The sequence below is a fragment of the Bubalus kerabau genome, chromosome 21 (assembly GCF_029407905.1).
Source record: "Bubalus kerabau isolate K-KA32 ecotype Philippines breed swamp buffalo chromosome 21, PCC_UOA_SB_1v2, whole genome shotgun sequence".
Lineage (NCBI taxonomy): Eukaryota > Metazoa > Chordata > Mammalia > Artiodactyla > Bovidae > Bubalus > Bubalus kerabau.
The window spans coordinates 59,081,217-59,095,616 of NC_073644.1; the positions used below are offsets into that span (position 1 = coordinate 59,081,217).

Here is a 14,400-nt window from a genome sequence, read left to right on the forward strand (position 1 = left end):
CATGAACATTTCAGTGTGTTCATAAGCATTTCATAAAACATGTCCTTAAAAAAAGAATCCTCAATATCATTACCATGACTGTAACACTGATAATGTTTTAGTATCATTAATATCAATGTTCAAATTTCTTCAACTGTTTCAAATATTTTACAGTTGAATCAGTTTAGACTCAGAATAAGAATCCAAGAAAAGTATAAACAAGTATATTTGGTTAATGTCTCTTAAATCTCTTTTAATCCAGTCATTCGGCCTAGCGATGTCTCCTATTTGAATTTTGCTAACTGCTCCCTGTGGCGTCCTTTAGCATTTTCCAGTGTTATGTGCTGGCTAACGCCTCCAACACAACACCACAGAGTACAGTGACGGTGGGCATCCCTGCCCTGTTTCTGACTTCAGTGGGAATGTCTCCAGTGTGTTCCCATTAAAATTTTACTGAATGCTTTAGGAATAAATGGATATTGCATTCTGTCAAATATTTTTTCCAGGGCTTCCCTGGTGGCTCAGTGGTAAAGAACTCACCTGCCAATGCAGAAGACCCAGGTTCGATTCTTGATCTGGGAAGATCCCATATGCTGTGGAGCAGCTAAGCCTGTCTGCCACTACTGAGCCTGTGCTCTAGAGCCCCGAGGCGGCAACCACTGAACCCACGAGCCACAACTACTGAAGACCACGTGCCCTGGAGTCCGTGCTACGAGGCGGCAACAAGAGAAGTGTCAGGAAGCATTTAACAGGAGGCTTCCTGTGTGCTGTTTTGGATCTGTCATGAATCCTCTGTTCAAGAGGGGTGGCAAACCGCTCCCGGGGCCGAGGAATGCATGTGTTTCCTTCGCTAGTTTTTCCATGTGGTGATAAGTAACTATCTACTACCCTCTTCCTTTCTATGAACCATACGGTGAAAGTGATTATTTACAGCCCTCTCTCTTTGATATGGATTGCCTTATGTTTCCTTGATAATCTGTAAGTCTGGACTTTTGATCTTTATCTTTGCTGAAAATAGCTACCTTGTAAGACAGTATATATACCCACACTATGTTGAATAAAACACCTTTGCTTCATCAGAGCTTGGGTCCCCATGTCTGTCTGTCTGTCTGTCTCTCACTCTCTCTCCACCCAGCTAATTCTCTGGAGCGTAGAAACCCGTCGTGCTCACTCACTTTCCTGCCCGGGCTTCTAAGACCCTCTCAAGAAGGCGCGCTGTACCTTCACCCCCTCGAGAGGGCGCCTGGTGCCTTCGTGAGCGACGCAAGCCCTGTGTCAAGAACTTTATTGGTTTTCTGCGTAAACCAGGGCATGTTGGCCTCTCTCTCTCTCTTTTACTTTCTTATTGCTGACTCCGGACCACCAGGTTCCAGTCCATTAAAGGACCTCAACAAGTGGCACCCGAACAGGGGCCTGGTACCCGTGGCAGGTTTGGACGGAGTGACCCCAAGGGCCTATTGAGGTCGGTAAGTACTAAGACATGGATCAAACGGCTGGAAAGCCCCATCACTTTTCTACTTTACTTCATCACTTATTTAAAGTTCAGGGACTTCCAGTTTCACGCCAGCAAATAGAGGCTTGCCTTCAGACAGTGGTTGAATGTAACCCTTGGTTTCCTGATGAAGGTAGTTTTGATTTAGAAATCTGGCAATGGGTCAGAGAATGTTGAATGAGCCACCAGACAGGGAAAAAATATTCCGATAGATTTCTGGCCCCTGTGGGCTCTCATTAAAGCTGTGATTCTGCCATTTCAAGGTAATTCTAGCCCTCTTGATATTCGGCAACAGGCAGAACACTTATTATGTGAATATGAATTTGATGATGAAACCTTACAAAAGGCACAATTAGAACAACATAAAATATTTTAGATTTTCCTACAAGCCCTGCCCCAGTTGCTCCAAGCGCTCCTCCCCTGCCAGGGGGCAGAAATCCCAAAGTCTCTCCCTTGCTAGAAGCTAATGATTCTGGCAATGACTCCCCTAAGACACCTTTTGACATTAAAACTGACAACACCTTTCTGAATAACAATAATAAGTTTTTACCACATTCTCTTAATTGTAAGAATTTGCTACCTACTCACTCTCCTTCACAACAGAGGCTTTCTGAATTGCTGGCTTTGCAATCACAAGTCTCTGAAGCTGATGGTTTTTCCGCCTTTCCAGTTTTTAGAAATCCTGATGCTCAAGGGCACATAATACCACAATATGAGGGTATTAACTTTTATCACATGCAACAAATTTAAAAATCTATAACTATGTACTGCCCACATTCATCTTTTACTAAAGCACTTCTAAATTCTATAACATCCTCTATTGGAAATTTTATTCCCCATGATTGGCGAACTTTAATAAAAGCTCTCCTTAAACCAGGATAATATCTTCAATGGATAATGTGCTAGCAGAGATCATGCTAACAGAAATGCTCGAGCTGGTGCTCCCCAAATGCTAACTGGTACAGGACAATTTGACACTATAGAAGCTCAAATACAGTGCCATCCTTTGTTACATGAACAATTAAAACAGTAGCCCTTGAAGCTTAGGATCAAATTACTCCGCAAGGGGAGCCTACAGGTAGCTACACTAAAATATTGCAAGGACCTAATAAAACGTATGCTGATTTTCTAGCTAGATTAGAAACTGCTATTTCCCGTACTGTAATTGGAGAAGCCAAAAAGGCAACTAGAGAAATTACCTGCTTCAGTTCAGTTCAGTCGCTCAGTCGTGTCTGACTCTTTGAGACCTCATGAATCGCAGCACGCCAGGCCTCCCTGTCCATCACCAACTCCCGGAGTTCACCCAGACTAACGTCCATCGAGTCAGTGATGCCATCCAGCCATCTCATCCTCTGTTGTCCCCTTCTCCTGCCCCCAATCCCTCCCAGCATCAGAGACTTTTCCAATGAGTCAACTCTTCGCATGAGGTGGCCAAAGTACTGGAGTTTCGGCTTTAGCATCATTCATTCCAAAGAAATCCCAGGGCTAATCTCCTTCAGAATGGACCGGTTGGATCTCCTTGCAGTCCAAGGGACTCTCAAGAGTCTTCTCCAACACCACAGTTCAAAAGCATCAATTCTTTGGCACTCAGCTTTCTTCACAGTCCAACTCTCACATCCATACATGACCACTGGAAAAACCATAGCCTTGACTAGACGGACCTTTGTTGGCAAAGTAATGTCTCTGCTTTTGAATATGCTATCTAGGTTGGTCATAACTTTTCTTCCAAGGAGTAAGCGTCTTTTAAATTTTATGGCTGCAGTCACCATCTGCAGTGATTTTGGAGACCCCAAAAATAAAGTCTGACACTGTTTCCACTGTTTCCCCATCTATTTCCCATGAAGTGATGGGATCAGATGCCATGATCTTCGTTTTCTGAATGTTGAGTTTTAAGCCAACTTTTTCACTCTCCACTTTCACTTTCATCAAGACGCTTTTTAGTTCCTTTTCACTTTCTGCCATAAGGGTGGTGTCATCTGCATATCTGAGGTTACTGATATTTTCCCCGGCAATCTTGCTTCTTCCAGCCCAGCATTTCTCATGATGTACTCTGCATAGAAGGTAAATAAGCAGGGTGACAATATACAGCCTTGACGTACTCCTTTTCCTATTTGGAACCAGTGTGTTGTTCCATGTCCAGTTCTAACCGTTGCTTCCTGACCTGCATATAGGTTTCTCAAGAGGCAGGTCAGGTAGTCTGGTATTCCCATCTCGTTCAGAATTTTCCACAGTTTATTGTGATCCACACAGTTAAAGGCTTTGGCACAGTCAATAAAGCAGAAATAGATGTTCTTCTGGAACTCTTGCTTTTTCGATGATCCAGCAGATGTTGGCAATTTGTTCTCTGGCTCCTCTGCCTTTTCTAAAACCAGCTTGAACATCTGGAAGTTCATGGTTTACATATTGCTGAAGCCTGGCTTGGAGAATTTTGAGCATTACTTTACTAGCGTGTGAGATGAATGCAACTGTGTGGTAGTTTGAGCATTCTTTGGCATTGCCTTTCTTTGGGACTGGAATGAAAACTGACCTTTTCCAGTCCTATGGCCACTGCTGAGTTTTCCAAATTTGCTGGCAAATTGAGTGCAGCACTTTCACAGCATCATCTTTCAGGATTTGAAATAGCTCAAATGGAATTCCATCACCTCCACTAGCTTTGTTCGTAGTGATGCTTTCTAAGGCGCACTTGACTTCACATTCCAGCATGTCTGGCTCTAGGTCAGTGATCACACAGCATCGTGATTATCTGGGTCGTGAAGATCTTTTTTGTAGTTCTTCTGCGTATTCTTGCCACCTCTTCTTAATATCTCCTGCTTCTGTTAGGTCCATACCATTTCTGTCCTTTATTGAGCTCATCTTTGCATGAAATGTTCCTTTGGTGTCTCTGATTTTCTTGAAGAGATCCCTAGTCTTTCCCATTCTGTTGTTTTCCTCTATTTCTTTGCATTGATCACTGAGGAAGGCTTTCTTATCTCTTCTTGCTAGTCTTTGGAACTCTGCATTCAGATGCTTTTATCTTTCCTTTTCTCCTTTGCTTTTCACTTCTCTTCTTTTCACAGCTATTTGTAAGGCCTCCCCAGATAGCCTTTTTGGTTTTTCCCATTTCTTTTCCATGGGGATGGTCTTGATCCCTGTCTCCTGTACAATGTCACGAACCTCAGTCCATAGTTCATCAGGCACTCTATCTATCTACCTATCAGATCTAGTCCCTTAAATTACCTGCTTATGAAAATGCAAATCAGGAATATCAAAAGGCTATAGCTCCAATTCGTGAGACAGGGACTATTATTGATTATTTGAAGGCTTGTCGCAATCTAGGATCAGAAACTCAAAAGATGCAAATGCTAGCTGAAACAATGGCTGCTGCCTTAAGAAAGGGAAATGAAGGATGCTTTACATGTGGAGGTAAGAACCATTTAAAAAGGGACTGCCCTAAGAAAGCTGGAGGAGGGAGGAGGGAGGAGGGTTCAGGATGGGGTACACGTGTATACCTGTGGCGGATTCATGTTGATATATGGCAAAACCAATACAATATTGTAAAGTTAAATAATAAAATAAAATTTAAAAAAGAAAAAAAAGAAAAGAAAAGTTAGAAAAGAAAAAAAAAAGACCTCCAAAAATCTGCCCTTGCTGCCGTAGAGGAATGCATTGGGCCAAAGACTGTAAATCTAAATTTGACATTGAAGGGAAACCTATTCCGTGAAACCCCAAGCAGGGGACCCTCCAGGTCCCCTTCAACAAAAACCAGGGGCAAATTCCATCTTCTCCCTCAAACCCTCAACACCCGGCAGTGCTGCTGTCAATATACCAGGCCTAAATGACTTTCTCCTTTACCTTCAACCAGTCCCCTCTAGAATACCTACTGGACTTTTTGGACCCCTGCCTCCACAAACCTTCGGTCTTTTACTTGGCAGATCTAGTTTGACTTCTAAAGGAATTACTGTTCACCCTGGAGTAATTGATTCAGATTATAAAGGAGAAATTCAAATTATGATGTCATCTCAGATTTTATGGCAACTCAAAAGGGGGATAAAATTGCTCAATTACTTCTTTTACCTTACATTTCTATTAACACCTCTAATGATGTACGGACAGGCGGATTCGGCAGTACAGATCAAAAACAGCCCTTTTGGATATCATTAGTATCTGAATTTGCCCGACTGACTATAAATATCAAAATTAATGGTAAAAGATTTTCTGGTCTCCTCGACACTGGATCTGATATTACTATTATTTCCAAACATTTATGGCCCAAATCCTGGCCTGTACAAAAAATTTCTTGCCAAATTGCAGGGATTTCTTAAACCAAAGTACAAGAGGTTTATCTGCGTACTCAAATCTATCCATGTGAGGGACCAGAAGGCCAACCTGCAACATTAAGACCTTATGTGATAGATGCACCCCTTAATCTAATAGGAAGGGACTTACTTATGCAATGGGAAACTCAGATATACATTTCACATTTTTCCTAGGGGCCACTGCTCATTTAACAAACAATACAATTATTAAAATAACTTGGAAGAATGACGAGCCTTTTTGGACAGAGCAGTGGCCCCTCACAAAAGAGAAATTATAGGTGGCAAAGGAACTTACAGATACACAACTAGAATTAAAGCATATTGAGGAATCTTGTTCTCCTTGGAACTCTATTTTTGTTATAAAAAAGAAATCTAACAAATGGCATCTCCTAACAGACCTTAGCAAAGTTAATGCATCTATGAAACCTATGGGTGCATTATAACCAGGAATCCATCACCTACCATTATTTCTCAAAATTGGCACATTATTATTATTGATTTACAAGATTGCTTTTTAAATATACCTTTACATCCTTTAGACAGAGAGAGATTTGCTTTTTCTCTCCCTTATCCTAATCATATCAGACCTCAGACCTCATAAACGGTACCAATGGACTGTACTGCCACAAGGGATGATGAATTCTCCCACCATGTGTCAGTACTACGTAGCTAAAGCCCTTGAGCCTGTGAGGAAACAATTTCCTAACTTTCTTGTTATTCACTATATGGATGATACATCGTTTTTGGCTCGATCTATCTTAGAAACTCAACACGTTTGATATAGCTCAACTACGCTTAAAAAATTCTGGATTAATCATTGTCCCTGAAAAAATTTAAACCTTACCATTACTTGGGGTTTGTTAACAGACAACGTATTACTCCCCACCGTACTGATAAATTATCAACCTTAAATGATTTTCAAAAGCTCTTAGGCGATATAAATTGGATTAGACCTTCTTTAGGCATTGCTAATTATCAATTGAATAACCTATTTAATACTTTAAAAGGAGATCCTGATTTAAATAGCCCTTGTTCACATTCTCAAGAGGCACGAGAGGAACTCTATTTAGTGCAAAATAAATTACAAAAACAATTTCTTATGCTCATCAAACTAGATTTACCTCTAGAATTATTTATACTCCCCTCTCTTCATTCTCCCACAGGACTTCTTGCCCAAAAAGAACACCCAGTAGAATGGATCTATACCCGTTTTAGGGGAATAAAGTCACTTACACCCTACCTTGATTTAATTGCTCTAATCATTATCAATGGAAGAAATAGGATTAAAACTCTAATTGGCTCTGATCCTCATAAAACTGTAATACCTATCAATAAATCTCAATTTGAGAACGCATTACAAACTTCTACCGATTTCCAAATAGCTTTTTTGGAATATTTTGGAGACATTTCATTTCATTATCCTTCTGGTAAGCTGTGGAATTTCTTCAAAAATACTGAATTTATTATTTCTCGCATTATCAGCTCACAGCCTATACCACAAGCTGAGGTTTTTTATATAGACGGGACTAAAAGCACCAAAGCTTCATTCTGGTCTCTTAAGGAATATAAAGTCTTTTATAGTAAATTTCATTCTGCTCAACAAAATGAATTATATGCTCTTATTCAATTTATTTGCCTACATCCTTACCCCATTAATATAGTCTCTGACTCTATATATTCAATTTTTGTATTAAAAAATATAGAAACCTCCACCACAAACTCCAATCAACCTATTATTCAACAACTCTTTTTTGAACTACAATCTGTTGTTAGAAACCTCAATTCTCCCATTTATATTACACATATTCAAGCACATTCTTGCCTTCCTGGCCGCATGACTTATGGTACTGAGCAGGCTGATAAAACTGGTTTCCTTTGCTACTCTGAAGGAACACCATGCTCTGCTGCATAACAATGCTGGCTCCCTACACAAGCTATGGACGATCTCATACCGCCAGGCTTAAGAAATTATTAGTAACTGCTCTACTTGTAGACCCCTACATCTTCCACCGATCGCACAAGGTATTAATCCTCGTGGTTTGCAACCTAATGAATGTAACTCATTGCCCTGAACTTTCTCCATTTTCTTTCTTACATGTCTGTATCTACACTAATTCTTTTATTTGGGCCATACCTCTTCGTGGTGAGGCTACACAATACGTTATAACTCACTTATTAGCTTGTTTGCTGTAACGAGAACTCCTAGTTCTATAAAAACAGACAATGGCCCTGCCTATGTTTCTAGACACTTTAAACAATTTTTACAATCTTTTTCTATTAAATATATTACAGGTATTTCTTATAGTCCACAGGCACAAGGCATAGTCAAATGTGTACATCACACACTAAAGTTGCAAATAAAAAAATTAAAAAAAGGGGGAATACACAGGAACACTACTGTCTTCCTTATCTAAAGCAGACTTTACTAGATTCCAACATAAGATATTTTCTAAACCTATAACTATTATTAATACAGCTTTATTTGTTTTAAATTTTTTAAACTTACCACAGGGAGATATCTTAACAAGAGCAGAAAGGCATTTTGAGGAATTGAAGGACACTTCTCTTCCTCTGCCCATTTGGTGCCAAGACAGGTTAATGTAACAACAGAAATCTGGGAAGCTAATCTTACAGGGAAAGGGGTATGCTTGTATTTCCCCAGATGGATCCAACGAACTCACATGGCTTCCTCTTCGGAAGATTCAACCCAAGGGAGCCCCTGGCCTTCAAAATGGAGATGGGACAACAAGGACCCCAGGAGGAAGAAATTCCAATACGGGCCATGGCGGCTCTAAAGATCTCCAGGAAGCGCCGCCCTTGGAGGCATCAACCTTCCAATCTCCCCACTTGGGGACAAATAAAAACCCTTACTAATGGAGCTGAAAATTTGGTCTCTCAACAGGAATGCCTCGGAGTCCTGAATATATTCTCCTGGCAATGCTCAGTCTCTTGACCTGTGCCTCCCCTGTTCGAGCTTTAACTAATCATACTTACTGGGCTTACATATCCAACGCCCCTCCTACTACAGGTGGTCGAATGGACAGAGAGAGGACCAATCGTTTCAACTAATGACTCTATACATATGCCTTCTCCCTAGAGCATTATAGGGCCCTCACACCCTGAAGAAGAAGGAAAACTAATTAATATTTCTCTAGGTTACGAAGTGCTTCCTTTGTGCATGGGCCCAGCAGAATTATGCATAAATGTTAGCCAACAAACTTGGGCTTTCGCCCTGCCTCCCCAAAAGGATTTTTGGATGTTGTTTGGATTATTTACTGCCCTTTCTTTGTCTGTGAACCATGTTTATACTACTGAGACTTGAGGGAAAGAGTTAGGGAAAGAACAAAGAACATTATGCAAAGGGTTTACTTATAAGAACTTTACACATACTCCTGTTCCTTGGGACAAATGTCAAGCCAAAACAGGAAAATTGTTTGGGGCTAAATCATCCAATTGTTGATTGGGGACCCCGTGGTATGTGGTTATCTAACTGCTCAGAAGATGTTAACAGCTCTATGTGTGACTATGCTACTCAAGTGGCATGGAAAATTAATGACACTACAATGGAGCATTACCATGACAAAGGACTTCTTGGGTGGCTTGATGGTGGATTAGCCCCACCTCATCCTAGGATCATCCTCAATAAACAGAGTGGGCCTGAACAATGGGACATTTGGAAACTTGTTGCACTGAAGAACTTGGGACTTGGACCGGATATTTCACAGGGACAAGTCGTAGTCATAATAACTATTTCTTTCGCTATAATCAGTCATATTTTATATAGGCCTGTGTCCCACTTCCTTTTGTTATAGCCATAGGAAATTTACAATTTAATAAGACTTTACGTTCAGTAACTTGTATTAATTGCAAACTATATACTTGTCTTAACTCCTCTCTTTAATAAATGATTCCCTTTTGATTCTTCGATCTCAATGAAATTTGTGGTTATCAATAAATCTCCAACGACCCTGGGAAGATGGTCCCATGGCTGGACTTGCTTCCAGATTACTTACTAAACTGCTCCAACGATCTAAACGATTCGTTGGATGGCTGATCCTTGGCATTTTGGGGTTAACAGCCATTTGCACCACTGCTGCCGTCGCTGGCGCTGCTTTACATACCACGATTCAAACACATAATTTTATCCAAAATTGGACTGAAGATGCTCATAATATGTGGGCTACTCAGGCTCAGGTAGATGAGGGTATTCAAGAGGAAATACAGGAACTAAAAACAGCCATCAAATGGGTCGGAGATCAATTAAAAGATTTGCAAAAGCAAGTAATACTAAAATGTGATTGGAATTCTACTCAATTTTGTGTTGCTGCTGCTGCTGCTGCTAAGTCACTTCAGTCGTGTCCGACTCTGTGTGACCCCATGGACTGCATGCAGCCTACCAGACTTCTCCGTCCATGGGATTCTCCAGGCAAGAACACTGGAGTGCGTTGCCATTTCCTTCTCCACAATTTTGTGTGTGTGTTACTCCTGTTCATTTCAATCACAGTGCCTACAACTGGGAACAAATCAAATTTCATTTACAAAACATACATGATAATGCCTCTCTGAATGTACAATTACAGCAAAAGGAAATCTTTGAAACCTTTTATAAACGTCTGACCTCTTCCACTAATTTAGAAACTTTATCTGAACAACTAGTTGATCAATTATCTGGACTAGACCCACTAGGATGGTTTCAAAGTATTACCCACAGCATTGGGTCTGGAACTGTAAATTTGGTGATTGTCTTGGTAATTATATTTGTTATTTATCATTGCCTTTCTATAAAGTTGGTTAATACTAAACAAACTCAATTGGTCAGGACCTTTCTTACAAATATAATAAAATAGGGGGAATTGTCAGGAAGCATTTAACAGGAGGCTTCCTATGTGCTGTTTTGGATCTGTCATGAATCCTCTGTTCCTTATTAATTCCTGAATATTCAGGAATTAAGAGGGGTGGCAAACCGCTCCGGGGCTGAGGAATGCATGCATTTCCTTTGTTAGTTTTCCCATATGGTGATAAGTAACTATTTACCACCCTCTTCCTTTTTATGAACCATTCGGTAAAAATGATTATTTACAACCCTCTCTCTTTGATATGGATTGCCTCATATTTCCTTGATAATTTGTAAGTCTGGACTTTTGATCTTTATCTTTGCTGAAAATAGCTACCTGGAAGGTATACCTTCAAGCTACCTTAAAGACAGTGTATATACCCACACTATGTTGAATAAAACATCTTTGCTCCATCAGAGCTTGGGTCCCCGTGTCTGTCTTTCTTTCTCTCTCTCTTTCTCTCCACCCAGCTAATTCTCTGGAGCATAGAAACCTGTCGTGTTCACTCTCCTGCCTGGGCTTCTAAGACCCTCTCGAGAGGGCTCCTGGTGCCTTCATGAGCAACACAAGCCCTGTGTCAAGGACTTTACTGGTTTTCTGCGCAAACCAGGGAATATCAGCCTCTCTCTCTCTTTTCCTTTCTTATCGTCGACTCCGGACCAGCGGGTTCCAGTCCAGTACAGGAGCTCAACAGAGAAGCCAGCGCAGCGAGAGCCACGCAGCACAGCTAGAGTAGCGCCTGCCCAGTGTAGCCAGAGACAAGCCAGCACAGCGGCACAGACCCAGTACAGCCAAATGTAAACAAACAAAAAATTCTTAAATGCTTTTCCTGCATATTAGTAGATCATGATTCTTCTGCTCTAGATTGCTGGATTTTGTTTACTTATATTTTATTTAAGATTTTTACACCAATATTCCTAACTGGAACTGGTTGGTAACTTTTTTTTTGTACAAACTCTGTCAGATTCTGGGATCAATGTCATACTTCAAAAATAAATTTGGAAGTTTTCTCTTTTGATATGGTCTTAAGTAACTCAGTAACACTAGACTACCTGATCTTTATAGAGATTTGCTAGAATTTCCCTGTGAAGACATCCTGGTATTTATGGAAGAGCTCTGTTACTATTTTCTCTATTTCCTCAGTGGTGACTGATCTATTAAGGAGTTCTGCTTCTAGAGGAATTGATTTTGATAAACTATTTTTCTAGAAAAGTATCCATTTCTTTGACTAAACAAGAACTGCTTTAAAGTTTACCAAGTAATAAAATCAAGTTTACCAAGTATCAGTTGCATGTTCTATCAGTCTTCATTAATAATACTAATATATACGCTAATACATGTGTATACAGTTCTGAAAGACGAAAGAAACAAATTTTTACAGGTCAAATAATTATCAATATGGTAAAAATTCATTAGAATAGACCCTTAATTATCTACAGACTAGCCTAAATGCTTACAAAGCCAAAATATTCTATTATATTAAATGTTATACTGCATTAGATGTTAAATATATTAGTCAGGGTAACATATTGTAACTAATTCAAAAAGAGAGGTAGGAAGAAAAGGAGCATTACAGAGCCAAGTTCTACTTCTATATTATTCTGAACTCCATAAACATGTCTTGAAAATGTGACAAAAACTTACAAACATTTAAATGTCTACCATCCTACCATGATGCCTCTTCATACTGTATGTAGGATCAAGACCTCAAGCTTGAAGGCAACATTGCAGTCATACTTCCAATACTTTAATGATGAAAATAAACTAAATAAATTATTTAAATAGTTTTTTAATTTATCTTGGGACACAAAATAAGTAGTGTAGTTGAACAGTTGCATTAAGTGCTCTGTTAGTCAACACTGTCTGGGACAAACTGGCCTAATATTATATATTTGATATAATTGCAAATTTACATATTCTGGAAACATGTTATTGGAAATAAATATTACTACTTATGCAATCAACTTGCCAATACTGAGGAAAGAATCATGAGAAAACAATCTCATAAATCCAGATTGTGGGACAGTGCATAAGACAGATGGTCCAGACCTGCACTGTACAATGAGACAGCCATTAGCCACATGTGTCAATTTAAAATTAATTAAAAATAGATAAAATTGAAAATTCACTGCCTCAGATGCCCTAGTCACATAAAAAATGCCACATATGTCTAGCAGCTATTGTAGTAGACTGGTGCTGTTTTAAACTTTTCAAAAAGGCAGTCATGAAAGAAAAAAAGGTATAGAGAAGTTTCTAGACTAAAGAACACTAAAGAGACTGACAAAAGCAATGCATGACCCTCCCAAAATCACTGCAGATGGTGACTGCAGTCATGAAATTAAAAGACGCTTACTCCTTGAAAGGAAAGTTATGACCAACCTAGACAGCATATTCAAAAGCAGATATTACTTTCCAACAAAGGTCCGTCTAGTCAAGGCTATGGTTTTTCAGTGGTCATGTATGGATGTGAGAGTTGGACTGTGAAGAAAGCTGAGCGCCGAAGAATTGATGCTTTTGAACTGTGGTGTTGGAGAAGACTCTTGAGAATCCCTTGGACTGCAAGGAGACCCAACCAGTCCATCCTAAAGGAGATCAGTCCTGGGTGTTCACTGGAAGGACTGATGTTAAAGCTGAAACTCCAATACTTTGGCCACCTCACGTGAAGAGTTGACTCATTGGAAAAGACTCTGATGCTGGGAGAGACTGGGGGCAGGAGGAGAAGGGGTTGACGGAGGATGAGATGGCTGGATGGCATCACTGACTCGATGCACATGAGTTTGGGTGAACTCCGGGAGTTGCTGATGGACAGGGAGGCCTGGTGTGCTGTGATTCGTGGGGTCGCGGAGTCAGACACGACTGAGCAACTGAACTGGGGAAAAAAAGCTATGAAGTACATTTCAGAGACAATTAAGGAAATTTTAATATAAGCTGTACATTACGGCAACCCACTCCAGTGTTCTTGCCTGGAGAATCCCAGGGACAGGGGAGCCTGGTGGGCTTCTGTCTATGGGGTTGCACAGAGTCAGACAGGACTGAAGTGATTTAGCAGCAGCAGCAGCAAGTGTATCAATGTTAAATTTCTTAGAAGTGATAATGGCATCATGGTTATACCAGAGAATGTCCTTATTCTTAGGAACTACGTGCTGAAATATTTACACATGAACCATCATGATGTTTATAACTTATTTTGCAAATGATGCCGCAAAAACAAAAGCAAATACATACATACTAAAGATAGAACAAAAACAGCAAAACATTCACAACTGATGAGCGTAAGTGAATGGTATGCATGTTTGTAGTACACAGTCAACTTTTTTCGTTTGACTATATTTCACCTATTATTTTAGGGGAGGAAGGGATGGAATCCAACAGGAGACAGACAGGAGTTACAAAAAGCTCTTCATGCTTCAAGTTTTTGGTTAAATATCTATCCTACCTACTACGTAAATTAGGGGCATTCATGTTCTATTTATTTTGATGAATGTGACAAATTTGTAGACCAAAACCTACAGTTAGGATGTTGGAATACTGAAATACACTAACGAGCCTTAAGACTTAAACAAAACACACGCAAATATGCGTTTGATTCCGGAATGCCCAGCATGCAAACTTCTGAAGAGGGAGACTTGATACAGCTAGCCCCCTCATGCTATTTGAAGCCATACAAGGTACACTTAGCAAATATGGGAAAGAAAAAAATAGAAATGTTTAACATTTTTCCAATTCAGTAAACATATTAAAAACCAAAAGTCATTATTTTTATAAAAATACTGCCTTCTTGGAGAAGGAAATGGCAACG

At 39.9% G+C, this 14,400-nt stretch overlaps 1 protein-coding gene across 4 annotated transcripts in view; it reads right to left on the reverse strand.

Annotated features, from left to right (window-relative positions):
• The window catches only part of TXNL1 (thioredoxin like 1), a 43,248-nt gene that overhangs the window by 13,621 nt on the left and 15,227 nt on the right, over nt 1-14,400 (reverse strand). The window lies entirely within an intron of this gene.